Here is a 15,668-nt window from a genome sequence, read left to right as displayed (position 1 = left end):
ACTGAGCCTCAGATCAACTCTGGGAAATCTCACTGCGCTTTCGTGCCCCATGGCGAACGCAGCATAAAGTTATTCTCGGGCACGGCATGCCCTCACTTCCCTTTGGTTGGCTTACTTCTAGTCTTTAAAACTGCAGTTTCTCATGCAGCTGCTTTAGAAAACAGTCTGGCAGTTTCCTCAAAAGGTTAAATATAGAGTTATCAACGTGGCCCAGCAATTCCCCTCCTCGGTGTGTGCCTCGTTCTCGTCATTAGATGTTTTCTTTGCAGACTTATCGGAACCTTCAATCTCCATAATAGGAAATTGCTGTCCGTTTGTTCACTCTTTCTTTATTGCATTAATCCATCGCTGTCAGCAGCAGCAGCATTGTGTGTTTTCTGTTACTTCTGTTTCACTAGTTTTGTGCTGCTTTTTTCTCTTGTTTTTCAATCATCAGTTGTCTTGGCAGTGCGGGGTGGGGCGCTGTTCCCTTTTTCAATTATCAGGACCTTGCCTCTTCTCACTTAGATTGTTTTTTTTTTTAAGATTTTATTTATTTTTAGAGAGAGGGGAAGGGAAGGAAAAAGGGAAGGAGAGAAACATCAATGTGTTAGAGAAACATCTCAATTGGTTACATCTCACGGGCCCCCAAATGGGGACTTGGCCTGCAACCCAGGCACATGCCCAGACCAGGAATTGAAAGGTCTGAACCAACAACCTTTCAGTGCATAGGTCAGTGCTCAGTCCCCTGAGCCACACCGGCCAGGGCTTACCTAGATTATTGAAATAACCTTCCTGCTGATTTCCTCGCCTCCAGTCCCACCCCAGGACGCCTCTTCCTTCAGACTGCTGCTGGAACGTCTTTCCTAAGCCCTGATGTTGTCCCTCCTTTACTTAAACCCTACAACAACCCCCTTCGATCTAGAAAATAAAGTCCAAAGATCATAGCAAGATCTACGAGGTTCTGTGTGACTTACCTTTCCCCCATTTACCTTTTCCATTTCCGCTCTGACACCCTCCCTACATACCGAACTCTACCATTTCCTCAGCACACCAGGCTGGCTCCTTCTTTCGGGACTTTCCGGACGCTGGAAATTTCAGCCCAGAAACGTCCTGTTTATCTCCAAGCCCCACCCAGACGTCACCTCCTCTGTGAAGACTTTAGCTCCAAGCACTCAGTGCATGCTTCTATCACAGCACCACTCGTGTTATCATTATTTTATATGCCTCCTTCCCTAGTGGGCTGGGCTCCTAGAAGGTAGGGACCCTGTCTCACTCTGTTTTGTATCTCGGCCTTTGACACAGTACCTGGTGCATCTCCAGCTTGTCATGAATGTTCAATGAGTGACTGACTGAATAATTGAATGAATGAATAATTGACCGTGATATGAGTCAGAATAAAAACAGTAAGAAAGGTATGAAAAACTGTAGGGTGTTCGGAGGACTGAGTCATATTTATTTGAGAGACCAGAAAAGACTGTGTGCAGCGGAGGAGATTGCTGGGGGGCTGGGTGAAAAAGGTGAAGGGGCTAAGAAGTCCAGATCGGTAGTTACAGAACAGCCACAGGGACGTGAAGTACAGTATAGGGAATAGAGTCGGTACTATTATAGTAACTATTTATGGGGCGGGGCGGGGGTGGGGGTGGAGGTGCTTGAAACATCAGGGGACCACTTTAGGTTCTCTAACCACCTGGTTCTCTAAAGCACCTGGTTCTCTAACCACTCTGCTGGACGTCTGAAACAAACAGAGAATAAGATTGAATGTAAACTGTAACTGAAAAAAAGAAATAGATTAAAAAAAAAGACTGTGTATCATCAAACCTCAGTTCTCAAGTGTCTCCCATCTCAAACAATTCCATTCTTGACCAAGTTGTTCACAAAAAAATATCTTGGTTGTTGAACAAAACTTCAGTTCTCCACCCGACAGCCCCGTCCTGCTGGTACCTGTATGACATCAGTCATGTGTCTCTCAGGTGACAACGGAGAGACTGCGCGAGGGTGAGTAGGATTCGGTTTTCAAACTGCTTCTCAAACAGCCTTCCGGAACGAATTGAGTTCGAGAACCGAGGTTCCACTGTAATCGATTGCAATCTTCCAGTTAAACCCTTTCTGTTTGTTCATGCCTTAATGCAAGGTTCACTCAGATCCAGGCACGCCACACTTCTTTTCCAACCTCTACCCCAAATGAAATTAGTTTTACCTTCAATCTCTGGTATAGTATGAGGTCTTTAATTCATTTTACCTTTGCATAGACTAATCTGGTTCCTCATAAGAATTTACCTACTTGTGAATGAAAATCCCTTCTTTTTCCTAAAAAGGATTTTGGTGGCAGCCTCATAACTGCTTATGTGTTTCCACTGTAGCCTCTTGTATGGGAGATACTCGACAAACGTTTATTGGGTGGAAAAGTAAAGGGTTGCTCAGGCCCCAGTGGCACTTCTGGCACTTCTGAGTCGCTCGGCAAGCACTCGTATCCCTGGAGAGCTCCTCTGGTACTCCGCCGAAGCGCTCTCTCCCCACCCTGCAGGTTTGACTGCATTTCTGTCCTTTCTCCGTTCCTTTGGGTCACACCTGGTTTCACACACATCTTTTGAACTTAGAACAATGAAAGCCTGTGTACTTATCTTCTCAGCTCCCAGCGCCTGTGCTGCTGACGGGCCCAGTGCGGTTCCTGTCTCCCACCTAAACCTGAATGTCCTTAAATCTGAAAGAAACACACACACACATCAATAGACAGCTCGGGTTTATTTGGTCACAGGTGCTTTGCTTATATAGAACTGGCATCCCTCTCAGGCACGTGTTTTCCTCCTTTCCACAAGGAGAAGAGGGTTCACAGAGCAGGAAAATTCAGCTCAAAGGCAGTTTCTGAGGGGCCCAATCAAGGGGTAAAGTCTATTCACCTCCAGAACTTTCCTGAAGGCCCATTGTGTATGGGGCCCTGCACAGAATTTAGAATCCAAACCTCTGAATTTTCAGGTCTGGGCTTGAGTTCCCAGGAAATAATGGGCTGTCTATGTTTTCTGCAGGTTAATTTGTTCCCTCAGAGCAGAACTATCCTTTCATTTCTTGTTTTTTCCCTCTACCATCAACACTTGTTGCCTGCTACCCTTCTCTGTCCCTAAGAGGTGCCCACACTTCTGAGCCATGTGGAAAGGGCCCAGCCGTCTTCCATGCAGGGATGGGCCTCTTGGGTTCCAGCCCATCCTGCCACACGGAGCCCATTTGCTGCTTTAGGGATGGCCTGTGACCTGAATGGTCCAAGCAGAGCGCACCTCTGGAGTCTGCCAGGAATGCTGGGGCTTGGACTCTTCTCAGCCTGGTCAGTGGTACGTCTTATTTCTGCTACAGCCACAGTGGGAAGCTTGAAGCTTCCAGGAGCGAGGAGGGGTTGCACCACGTGGCGACCAAAGGATGACTCCACCCAGAGGGAAGCAGAGCCGAGGCGTGGATCCCGGTTGTTTGAGTCCTGGATCACATTGTGCTTGAATCCCTCAAGAGCCAACACATTCTCTTTATGGCTTTAGCCTGTTTGAGGTTGTTTATTTCACTTGGAACATTAGACTTTCTAACTGCTACACCTTAGTTAGATTATAAACTATGTGACAGCAGAGACTGAGTCTGTCTTGATCACCATTGTGCCCCTGGCACAGAGTAGGAATGCAATAAATGTGTTGAATGAATACATCTCAGCTGGATGGAACGCTCTTTATGGACTCCCCTTTACAAAGGAACTTGGTGTTCTGCAGGAAAACGGTGCTGTGGCTCTGGAAGCCAGGCTCTCAGCCCACCAGGACGTCTCCCAGGAAATACGTTGGGGTCTTGGAAAAGGCCCCAAAATTGCAGCCCCCCTCCACTCTCCTGTGAGTTTGGAACTGAATTAGAAGATGACAGTAAGCTAGATGACCAAAAATAAACTTTATTACTAATAAAGCTTTTATTACTCATAAAAATTACCTTTATTACTACTAATAAATAACCTTTACTACTAATAAAGTTGATGTTAGAGGACGTGGCTTATATTATCAAGCCAATGAGCTTCCCAATACCCAGCCTCAGGTTTAGACAGACTTGATCAGAATGTGGTCCCCTTCCCCTGCTCAGGTCCCCTACTCCCAAAAAGAAAGAAAGAAAGAAAAAGAAGATGGTAGGAGGGACACTCTGTCCTTCCAAACTCATTAGCCCTATTAAGCCACTCCTTCCCAGGGAAGAATGAGGGGGCGGAGGGAAGCCAGGAGCGGAAGGCTAATTGGGCTCTTTCACAAGGAAGAAAACAGCCGGAGTGGAAAGATGAGATCTCCCTAAAACACATCAAGCGTGATTTGGTCAGGTCCATTGATTCTGCTGTGTTTTCAACCATAATGGGTTATTTTTCAAAGGGGTGGGATTTGTTTGCTAAAATAATCTCCATGGAATAACCGACATACCACAGTTATAACCAGCTTCCTGAGGAGTTAGAGACCATTTAAAATCATGCAAAATTCAAAGGAAGACACAAGAATCCACGATAAAATTACACAACCAGGAGCACTAGGTGCCAATAAACTTTGTGCTCGCTCACCACTCCCGATGCCCGTCAAAGGCATTTCAAGAGCACTGAAACCTCACACCTGCCGGCTTCTCTCTGGATGATGTCAGAGCCACACTGAGCCTCCTAGTCACCAGGCAAGCACAGTCAGAGTTTAACAGCTTGGTGGCACAGGGGCAACAGAGCTTCACAGTGGATTCCAGGAAATCTAGGGAAACACGAGCCAGGAAGTCAGTTACCATGTTCCCAGTTTTCCCAATGTCAAGGCTGGGGCTGAGAGTATTTTTCAAAACAAATGGTCGAATCATGTGACTATCTGCCACATGCTTTTGGATTTACTTACCCAGAACCATTTTCCTGCTTTAGTTATTTTTGTTGAAAGTAGACATTGACCATCCAGACCTTAAGAGGTTTTCTCAAAAGACCACTGTTTGTAAATTTGAAGTCTGGTGGACAAGTGAATTACCAGGTCAATGGGGCAATAATAACCTCCCGAATCAGCCAACAGCACATTACAAGTTCAATGGTCTTGACTGAAAACAGTGGTGCGGGCTATGCAATGCGACTCCAAGCACAGTGAGAACCAGGATGCCTTGAACCCAGCATGGATCTCCTCCGGTCTCGCTGCTAAGACGGAGCCTTGCTCTCATCCTGCGCAGATCCCTGGTGGACCGTTTACTGGAGGTCACTAAGGAGGCTTCGCTGGCCAGTCACGGGCGAGAACCCAAGCTGACAATGGAAACCCGCAACACAGCAGATTGAGACAGTATGTTCCCACCCTGTCTTCTCAGATGCAACCCTATTTTCTCATCTATTCCCTGCCCCTATTTTTACTATCAGGAGCTCTCCAATGCCACTTGAGCTATCAATAATTGGCAGTGAGTTTTGCAATTAACAACTGCTCAGAATCAGTTCCAAGGAACTGCACAAAAACCACTTCCAAAAAAGCAGATTTGGGGATTACTCAGCTGCTTCCCTGTCCCCTAATCCCTTTCTAACCCTACACATTGTCTGCTGGAAGAACTGGAAACTACAACCATGCACTAAATGCCAGTTCTGGGTACGTGGTAGATACCTGAGAAATTCTCTGATTGATGGATGATTGACCCATGTGTACCTAAAGGAAGGGAATGAGCAGCTGCTGTGTGATTCATAACGAGGAACTACTTTCCTGCCGACTCATACCTCCCCTTTCTATTTTCAGGCTAGAGACCCCAGGGAAAGATCTGAGTAAGAAACTTGGCCTCAGGGAAAAGCGCAGTCTCTTCTCCAGAAGAGGAGCAGTAGCCACTGGCAACTGGGATGGGCGTGTCTCAGTCTTTGGTTTATCTCGCTCAGCAACAGTACCAGCAAGGGGTCCTCTGTGAAGCTGAACTTCCCACCTCTCCCAAGCCAGCTGGCGATGTAACCCAGGGCCCTGCTCGAGTGCGGCAGGGAGTGGGTCGTCTTACCAGGGCGTCTAAAGGACACTTTCAAATGCTGAAGACTGCGGAGTCTCCAGTTACTTGAGAACTAGGAGGCATATATTTTTAGAGACATTCTGTCATCTGGGCAGCCTCGAGTGGATATTTTTTCTGTCTGTCTTCAGTATCCTGATTAGGTGGGTGTGGGGCAAAAAAATTTTAAAAAATTAAAAAACCCTCCAAGGGCAGCAAGCTTGGAGGAAGTGCTTGTTAATGCAAAGGGAGGGAGAGGGGGCAGCCAGCTGCAGCCCAGAGCCGCTCAAGCTCCTGGAGCCCTCGGCATGCTCTCGCAGAGACTTATGGGTCTGCCTTTCCCTCAGGACCCCACATCAGCCTTAGCCGAGCAGCTATCAAGAGGCCTAGTGTTTCCAGAAGAGGCCGAGGTAACAGAACAGTGGAGATGCCACCTCTGTTTGTATACTGGCCCAGTGGTCAAGGGCTCATCGCCTGGGCTGGGAGGGCGACTTTTGCTCTGTCTCCTCTGTGCAAAATGCCAGAATGCCTCTGCCTGGATGAGGTAGACTCACTCTGTCGTCAGCTGTGGGAAAAAACCAGCCAGAGTTGCTATTTACACCCTGAACTGCGAGCTGGGTAAAAATAGTGCTAGCAGCTTGGTCCAGCTTCAAACCCCACTGCAGAAAGATTATTTTTGGAAGAGAAGACTTTCCTCCCCACCCACAGATCTGAAAATGGCCACATCCCCAGAGGAAAAGAGGGGAGGTGTTCCCACGCAAAGGTGAAATGTGCCCCCTTCTCCACAGCCCTGCAGAGGACAACACAGCAAGAACCAGCTTAGAAATGCCTTCCCCAGGCAGCCCGGGCAGGCCCAGCACAGGCCTGCAGGTGACCCAGTTCGAGGTACAGTGGGAATTAATTAACTTTGACTACAGTGAGAGGAGGCAAGCGTCTGCACCTGGATGCTACCGCCAGCCTGTTCATCATTGCCGTTAAGCTATTTGTGTGCCTTTCAAAACAGGAAGAAAAAGAATTGCCAAAAGTGTACAGAAGACTTTCAAACAATAGCTTAGATTATCTGCTGCTTGAAGGCTTGGGAATGACTCTCCAGGCCTCTCAGGATGGGGTATAACGTGGCTATAAAATGATGACCGAGCCACCATGACCCTGATCTGGTTCCAGTTCTGTTTGCAGGGACTCTTGACTGCTGGGGGCCGAAACCCTTCCCTCAAGTGCTTGCTAGAGCGTAAAACCTGGTGTCTGGGGTCCTGGGATCTCTCTGGATTCAGGAAGTGACCCGTGTTACAGTCCGTTACCGGAAAGCCACTTCTTTCTTTCCAGGGAGCAGGTATTTGCAGATGCGTGTAAGTGCGAAGACCGTGGTTCCCATGCAACTCTACAGAGGCATGGAGATGTTCCCCGGGTGTGTGAAAAACAGTTGGAAAATGCCAGATGAATAGTGCTTTTAAATTGTACTTACAGTCTGAAAGTGCCCCGGTCACCCCGAGCTGAACCCACTAGATGCGCACTAAGTATTTTAGAGAGGAAGGGGGAAACACCCCAGATCCTGTCTCTACCTGAGCCTCCTTCTTCCAAGGTCCAGGAACCAAAAGAAATCTTCTACTTTGGGGAAACATACCTAGGCATACCTAGCCGACTTAAAAAAAGGAGGGGAGACGATGACAACACATCACTGCCCAGCTTCTCAGCACCTCCCAGCAACACACACAGACTTTAACCCCCCTGCCCTCTGCAGTGGCCACGGACGGAGGGACAGCTGCGTCCAGGTGGAAGCAATGGGAAAGATGGGGACAGACCTCGGACACACGGGCGGCTCACTGCAGCCTGGCCTTTCCTCTGACCTCTCAGGCAGACCTGGGTTTTAGTCTTACCTTTGCCACCTTCTAGCTGTGTGACTAAGTCACTTGGCCTTTTTAGATGCCCCCTGTGGGTGAGGGGGGACTGGAAGTAGCAGCATACACAGAGCATGTGTCCAGTGCCTGGTGCCGAGGAAGGGACACGGTGAACCCAATGCCCAGGGGCAGTTCCGTTTTCCCTCTGGTGCACCGTGGGCCAGGTTTTGGAATCTATCCTGCTCCTGGCTACCAGGCGATGACAAGTCTCCCAAATGGCTGGAGTCTCAGCTCCATGGGAAATGCATTGCTTTTACAGAAGTTACTGAAAACTTCCTTCGACAGCATTAGACCTTTCTGCACTCTGCCCCTTCACTCGCTGCAGACCTTCACCTCTGTGCAAGCCTTCACCTCTCCGCTTCCACCCACTTCCCCGAACCTTATCAAGAAGCCAGAAATAGAATCTCCCTACTCAGAGGTCTCTGCCAACGGCTGAGCTCCGGCCAGCGGAGGGCTGGGTCAGCACTGGCTTCTCCACAAGGGAGGCCACAGAAATAGAGCCCCCGTGCTCCTTTCCAAGTTTCCCAACCGATGACGTCACGAGGGAAGTTGCTGCTCAGCTGTGTCATAGCTATTTAAGCCATTTGTTCCCTGGGTTCTGAGACTCCCCAAGGACCCGGGCAAGACATCTATAGATCCCTCTCATTGGGACTGCTCCAGGAGTCTGTTTCCAAGGCTGAGACATCCAGGTAGAGCTGACTGCAGCCCAGGAACGAAACGAGCTCCGGTCTCTCCCTCTCCCTCTCCAGCCTCTTACAGAGGATTGTAGGCCAAGGCGGCCGGGCACCCCTCTCCGGCCTAAGTCAGCTTCCTCCTGAGTCAGCCTTCTTCACCTCCCTATTAATAGCCACTGCTCTGGCTGGCTCCGCGCACAGTCCGATTACAGTTCAATAACACATCTCAAATGAGGAAGCCGTGAACTTCCTGGAGCCGGCTGCTGAGGGCCTGCGGCGCTCAGGCAGAAGGAGCAGCTGGATGGAGTGGGAGCGACTAAGTCGTTGGCCTTTGAAACAAGGCGCTGCTCTGGGGTGTCTGTGTTGCCGAGCAGCCCCCGGTTTAGGGCAGGAGACAACAAGCATGCAGGCTAACTTTTCACTGGAGCTTTTATTACCACAGATAGTCCTGGGCAAAGTTGTAAACACGTGTTTCTTATCCATTAATGCAGATCCTTCAGCTACCCTGGAAGGAAGGTGTGGGCCAAGCTGGTTGAGTCCTTACCAAGGCCACCTTCGCTCTGCCACTACAGCAACAAGGTGCCCTACTTAGAGAGGCTGGGGTTGTCTGGATGTGGCCGGGTGCAGAGAGCTGATTGGATAAAGTTATGCCGCCTCCCCCTTCTCTGTCTGTCCCCAGCAGACGCACTGAACCATCTTTAGTGTTACGTTTATGCTGATAAGCAATGTGGTCCGGGCGCCCTGTAATTTCAGTATTCTTGTTCTTTGTGGGCCCTGGATGGGAAGAACGTTCCTGTTCAGGAGCCAGACAACCTGGGTCCGTCTCTGAGCCGAGGGGACTTAGTACATTTTCTACCTTTCTGAACCTCCATTTTCACATGTGTATAAAAGAAATAATAATCTCTCCTGAAATGGGTTTAGTATAAATTAAATGAGACAGCTTTGGAGAAGACGCCAAGCACAGTGCCTGGAAGGCAGGGAAATGTGAGGGCAAACCAAAGGCATCCGGGCCACTCAGACTAGTGGAGAAAAAGAAAAGACCAGCATCCCTAGGTGTGCAGACCTCTGATAGACACGTCTCTGGTGCAAAGGCTCGTGGGAACAAGGAGAACTTTGCTTCCCTTCTCTAGATTCTTTCCATTTAAAAGGTCAAAGAAGAGGCCCAATCCAGACTTTGAGGCATCTTGCTGAAGCCACAGTGAGGAATCTCCTGGCTCCATTTATTTCTCCTAATGACATTTAGCAGAGGCCCCACAGTTCATGCACAAATGAAGGCGTCAAGAAGAATGGGTAGGTGCAGGAGAAGGAGGAGCATCTGTCTGTTCCACCACTGGGCCCTTTATCTGCATTTCAAAGTCCCCCTTACACAAGCAGGTGAGCCTGACCTTAGGGTGAACCCAGCTATCAGCCAGGCCAAAGGAGAAACAAAATATCCTGCACGCCTGTTTTTTCAACCCACCCAGAAACATTCTGGCCCCCAAACACCTGCTTATAGATGGCAAAGAGCTAGGCCTCCTTAACCCAGTACCAGCTGGCTCCCCTCAGCTGACTACTGCGAGTTGGCTGGGGTGTGGGGGAGGGCGGGGTGGCGAACTCTGTTCTTGCTACAGCTTGCTTCCTTCTTGGTTGCCAACAGCAGGCACATATCTGATGGGAGCCAGCCAGAGCTCCTGGCAGCACAAAGTGGGGCAAGCCCCAGCATGACCTGCCCCCAGCTGGGCACGCCCTGGGGCTGGAATAGGGGAGCAGAGAGCTGGGGCTGAACTGATGTACGCTCACAGTCATGAAAGCAGACAAAAGCAGCCCAGAATTCCCCTCACCTCAGTGGGCAAAGGAGCAGGACTTCCCCTGACACCCCTTAGGGAATGGTCTTTGTGTCCCCCTTGCACCTAACATGGTTTTATCTATAGGCAAATGTTAAGGACGGAGCGGTGAGCACACTGTGATTCATTTCCATGCCACAAACACCACCCAATTCAAGGATCAGTCACCTGGACACTACTCACACCTGTAGTCCCTCAGCAAACAGTTTTTGACTGTTTACCTCACACTGGCACTGTTCTAGGCTCTGAATACACGTTGCTGAATACAATGAGGATGGTCTCTGCCCTAGGAGGAGAGCCAGACAATGAATGTGGAAATTAATAAATGTGTAATTACACATGGTGAGTGATGCTATTGAGAGGGGTGCGCAGGTACACTAGCCGTAGAGAATGGGGTGTGGTTGCGGGGGAGGTGTCCGATTTAAATGAGAGGGTCAGGAGGCTGACATTTAAGGACTTGGGGGGATTTTGGTGGCAGTTGCCTATGAAGGTGTCCCCTCACCGCTTGGCTAAATTCCCTTCTCTCCTAATGCAAAGAAGTCTCTGTGGACCCCCAGGAGAAAAATATCCTCCAAGAAGGACTTCTGTGGCTAACTGGGCCCAAACTCATAACCAGAGTTTAGCAGCCACAGTCTAGAGCTGCTCACACTGCATTTCAGGGAAAAGCCACAGACTGAGCTTTCAACATCCTGCTGTCTGATCAACTCTTTAATTTTTAATTTTTTTTAAGATTTTATTTTTCTTTACTTTTAGAGAGAGAGGAAGGGGAGGAGAAAGAGAGGGAGAGAAATATCAATGTGTGGTTGCCTCTCACAGGCCACCCACTGGGGACCTGGCCCACAAACCCAGGCATGTGCCCTGACCAGGAATCAAACCGGTGACCCACTGAGCCACACCAACCAGGGCTGATCAACTCTTATAAGAGAGTTCCTGTTTTTTTTCTTTTGACCAATGAACTGAAACCTGCCCTATCCAATTAGAACTGCACAGTTATATCCTCATTTACATATAAACTGACCAATCAGAACACACAATACTGACCAATCAGAACTGTACTGATTTGGAAGCCTCATTTGCCCAAAACTGGACTAAAGGAACTAATGGGAACTTTCTCTATAAAAGGTGGCCTCCCCTTGGTTTCAGGTTTGTTCCACGGGCTGCATTTCCCCGGTTTGCAAAATGTTCACGTCGATAAAGTGTTTCCTGTTTCACACCTCACATTGGGAATTTTTGTTCTAAGAGGAAGGAAAGGGTGCCTCAGCCAGGGATGCAGTGAAAAACATTTTGGGGGAAGAAAGAGGGATACAAAAATCTTTCTTCTGAGTCTCCTGCTGTAGATACATTTACTTCTCCTTCCTTTCTCCCCAGCCCCCACCCACCAGACACCCATCTGGACTCTGTCTAGGGTCCACTTGTTTCCCTACAAGCTCCTCCCTGTTTCTGTCCCCCAGCATTCTCATCACTGAGAGGACGTTGCCCTCCCTGGCACAGCCCAGAGAAGCCCTTCATGGGCTCCTTGTCTTTGAAAACAGTTTTCTCTAAGGTCCCCACAATCCTGCCCTTGAATCTCCAGAAGCCAATAGCTTTGACCTACAGCAAATAAAACTCACCATTCCTGCTGGGCCAGCAGGCTAATTATAGTCTTCTTTCTATGATTCTTTATCTCGGGGTTGTTTTCCTAAATTAGCATTAGTTGGTTTCGCTATCAATGCCATCTACGCCCGGCTTTAAGGACTTGGCCCTTTAGACTGTCTGGAACCAGCCCAGGCGCGGGAGACAGACAGGCCTGGTTTGCATCACAGCTCCCACCTTTACCAGCTTTGTGATCTTGGGCAAGTCAAAAATCTTTTCTGGGCCTCGGGTTCCTTATATGCAAGCTGAGGAGGAGGATAATACCTAGTCTGCAGAGTTTGTGTAAGAATTGGCCAGGAGGAGGGAGCGTAGGAGATGCCCCACAAATGGGAGTCTTTGTTATTGTATCAGCTATGAAATAGCCTGGCTAGAATTTTGGCGGTGCCTCTCAGGAAGGCGACTGATTGCTTTGTTAAGAATGCCGGCCAGGTCTATGTTTCACTAAGTGGCCACAGTAGCTCTGTAATCTGCGTATTGCTAAGGACCAGGTGAAAGAAGGACACTTCAGGACCTGGTAAAGGGCATGGATCCCAGAATCTCAGATTGGAAAGAATCCTGAGAAAACTCTAGTCCAAGTTCTTGCTATCAGACATGACTGAATTCGAGTCTCAGACAGATGGAAATCTTTTCCAACACAGAGCTAGGCAGCTGTCACCAGCACTGCCGCAGTGGTGCTGCTCTCAGGGTCACACACACTTCATTGTATCTATGTCACTCATGCAATCCTTGACTGAAAATATTTATGGAGCACCTACTATGTGCTGATTACTATAAAAGGCACAAAAGAGAGAGAGGGAAGTGGAGGGAGGAGAAGAAGAGGAGATAAAGGGGGTACAGAGAGAAAGAAAGAAAAAAGGAAGATCCCTGGCTGGGTAGTTCAGTTGGTTAGAGTATCATCCCAGTATGCCACAGTTTCAGGTTTGATCCCTGGTCAGGGAGCGGACAGGAATCCACCAATGAATGCATAAATAAGTGGAACAGCAAACTGATCTTTCTCTCTCTCTCTCCCTTCTTCTCTCTCTCAAAAATCAATCAATAAATTTTTTTAAAGAAAGAAAAGTGATATGAAGAAAAGAAAACAAGTAACAGTGTAGAAAGTGATGGGGGTGGTTTAGTGAGGCAGGGTGGCCAGGGAAGTCCTCTCCGAGGAGACTGGATGGCTGAGAAGGCGCCAGACAGGGGAGGAGCACACACAGCATCCTAAGCAGCAGAGACCTCAGTGCAAAGCCTCCGGGCAGAAACAAGCTTGATGTGTTCACGCACAGAAATAATTTCCGTGTGGCTGTGGGTAGTGAAGCTGCAGGTGGCAGAGGATGTAAGCCTTGAAGGTTGAATTTGATTCTAATTGCAGCATTTTGAGCTGAGGCCCAGCAAGGTCTGATTTATGCTTTGAAAATATCCCTGCAGTTCTTCGGAAATATGCTGCAAGTGGCATAAGTGAAAGGAAGGAGTCCAGGGAAGGGTAGAGGGCGCCTTGAACCAGGCCATAGCATTGGAGGTGATGAAAACTGGCCAGGCCTGTTATACACTTCGGGGGCAGAGCGAACAAGAATTGCCTGTGGGTTAGATATGGGGTGGGGGTGATAGAAAAAGGAGTCAAAGCTGACTTCTAGATTTTTCAGCCTACTAAACTGGGAGAACAGCAGTGCTATTTAATAGATGGGGTTATTTGGGAGGGGTTATTTATTCCGCATCTTTTCTCTTCCTCTAAACCGTGAGTGCCATGAGCGCAGGGGCTCCCACCCCTTGTGCACCCCCGCATGCTCAGTGTCTGGCTCAGTCCCGGGCTTGCAGAACAATGAAATCAACTACCAGTAATTGAGTGTTTCATACACGCACAGCACTGGCTCCATACTTTATATTCTTCCTCATTTGATCCTCACAAGAGAACTGTGAGGAGATACTTGTTTGAATCCTCATTTTACAGACAGGGAGTTGGATTCAGAGAGGTTGTATGAGAGCCTCGATGACCTCACAGCTAGTCAGTGGTCAAGCTTAACAGTGGCGTGCCTGGCTCCAAGTCCTGGGCTCCTCACCACCGCACCACACAGTCGGACAGCCTGGATGGGTCGGTGGGTGGGTGGGTGGGTGGACAGATGGACCAGAGGATGGATGAATGGATCAACTGGTAGAAGGGAGCATCACAGGCTGAAAATCATTTGTTACAAAGTGTCTCTGTGCAAGGGGCAGATTTTCAAACTGGAAAGGTCTGTGCCTGAAAGGAAAAAGTAGAAGAGCCAAACATGAATCCCCACTGGGATTGTGCCCAGGAATTCAGAGGGGATAGAATGCACTTGGGGAAAAATACATAGAAAGTTCCAGAAAGCTTTGTAACATTTTAAAAAGCTTAGACATTTGAAAAAATTATCTTTCCAGGGAGCATTTCCTAGTACTTTTTTTTTTCCAGTGATCTGGGATTACTTTAAGAGCCTTAGGATCACATGAAATATTTTTGATGTTTGCAAAATATCTTTTGAGAACTTTGACCAAAACAAAGGCAGAAAATACTCCTGTGAGTCAGGCAGCCCAGACCCTGGAGCTACTCAGGAGTTTCGTTTATTACTCCTAGGGCTAAACAAGGACACCGAATCTTAATCGAGGTCCATTAGGATGGGCTGCTCAATGGTTTTCAAAGGTGCTCTATTAGACTGTAGCCTTCCTGAGGCGACTACTGTGCACCTAGTTCATGGCAGCTTGGCAACTCAGGTAAGGACCCAGGACCTGGTCTAGATCAATCCTCTTCACTCACTAAAATGACATACACAGAAAATGTGCTGAGCACTTACTGTACCAAGCACTGTTCTAGGCACATGGATCTCATTGGATCTTTACCACGACCCTGTGGTGTAAGTAGTTAGTGTCTTCATTTATATGAAGAGACTGAGGCCGGGGGATGAAGTCGCTTGGCCACGTCACACTGCTAGTCAGTGTACGGAACCAGCGCAGTCTGGAACCACAGCCTGTGCGGTTAACCACTGAGCTGCCTCATGCTGGAGCGGTCCTCAGATCCCGGGGACTCCGTCTCGCTAACCATTCTCTCATTCGTCTCTTCCTCTCCATTCCCATGGACACAGCCCTCGGTAAGGCACTGTGTTTTCTCTCGTCTACAAAACGGCAACATCCTTCTAAATTACCTCCCTGCCGCCATCTAGCCTCTCTTCCCTCCCATAATTGGCCAAGTTGGAATTTGATGTCCATCTGACTGTGTCATGCTCCTGCTCAGAATCCTTTACTGGCTTCTTGTTGCCTGGGAGTGAACCCTAAACTCCCTCCAAGTCCCTTCAAGACCTGGCTCTGGCTTCCTTGAGCAGCCTCATCCTCCTCTCCTGCTGTTTGCCGTGAGCCCCGTGTTCCAGGCATCACCAGACGTGCTGTCTCAGGTGTGAATGCTGGGGCTGGGCTGTCGCTGAGGCCAGAATGCTTCTTGCTTTCCTCCCCTGGCGACACCCCCACGCCATATGCATGAGCTCATGTGCACACGCGCACACATACCCGCAAGCGTGCACACACACCTTATCCGTTCAGTGTTCACTATTTTTTGAGACTCAGCCCCTAGGATGCCTCCTCTGTGAAACCTTCTCACTTTCACAATCAGATTTAGGCGCTGCTTCCTCCTTTTTGGCATTGCCCCTTCATGCCTCTGATGAAACACATCATTTTTTTTTCAACTGTAGTTCTCTCTTTACCAACCGCCTCTCTCCAAG

Source organism: Phyllostomus hastatus, unplaced genomic scaffold (genome assembly GCF_019186645.2).
Source record: "Phyllostomus hastatus isolate PE091 unplaced genomic scaffold, TTU_PhHast_1.1 phas_contig_210, whole genome shotgun sequence".
Classification (NCBI taxonomy): domain Eukaryota; kingdom Metazoa; phylum Chordata; class Mammalia; order Chiroptera; family Phyllostomidae; genus Phyllostomus; species Phyllostomus hastatus.
Note: the sequence above shows the minus strand (reverse complement) of the source record.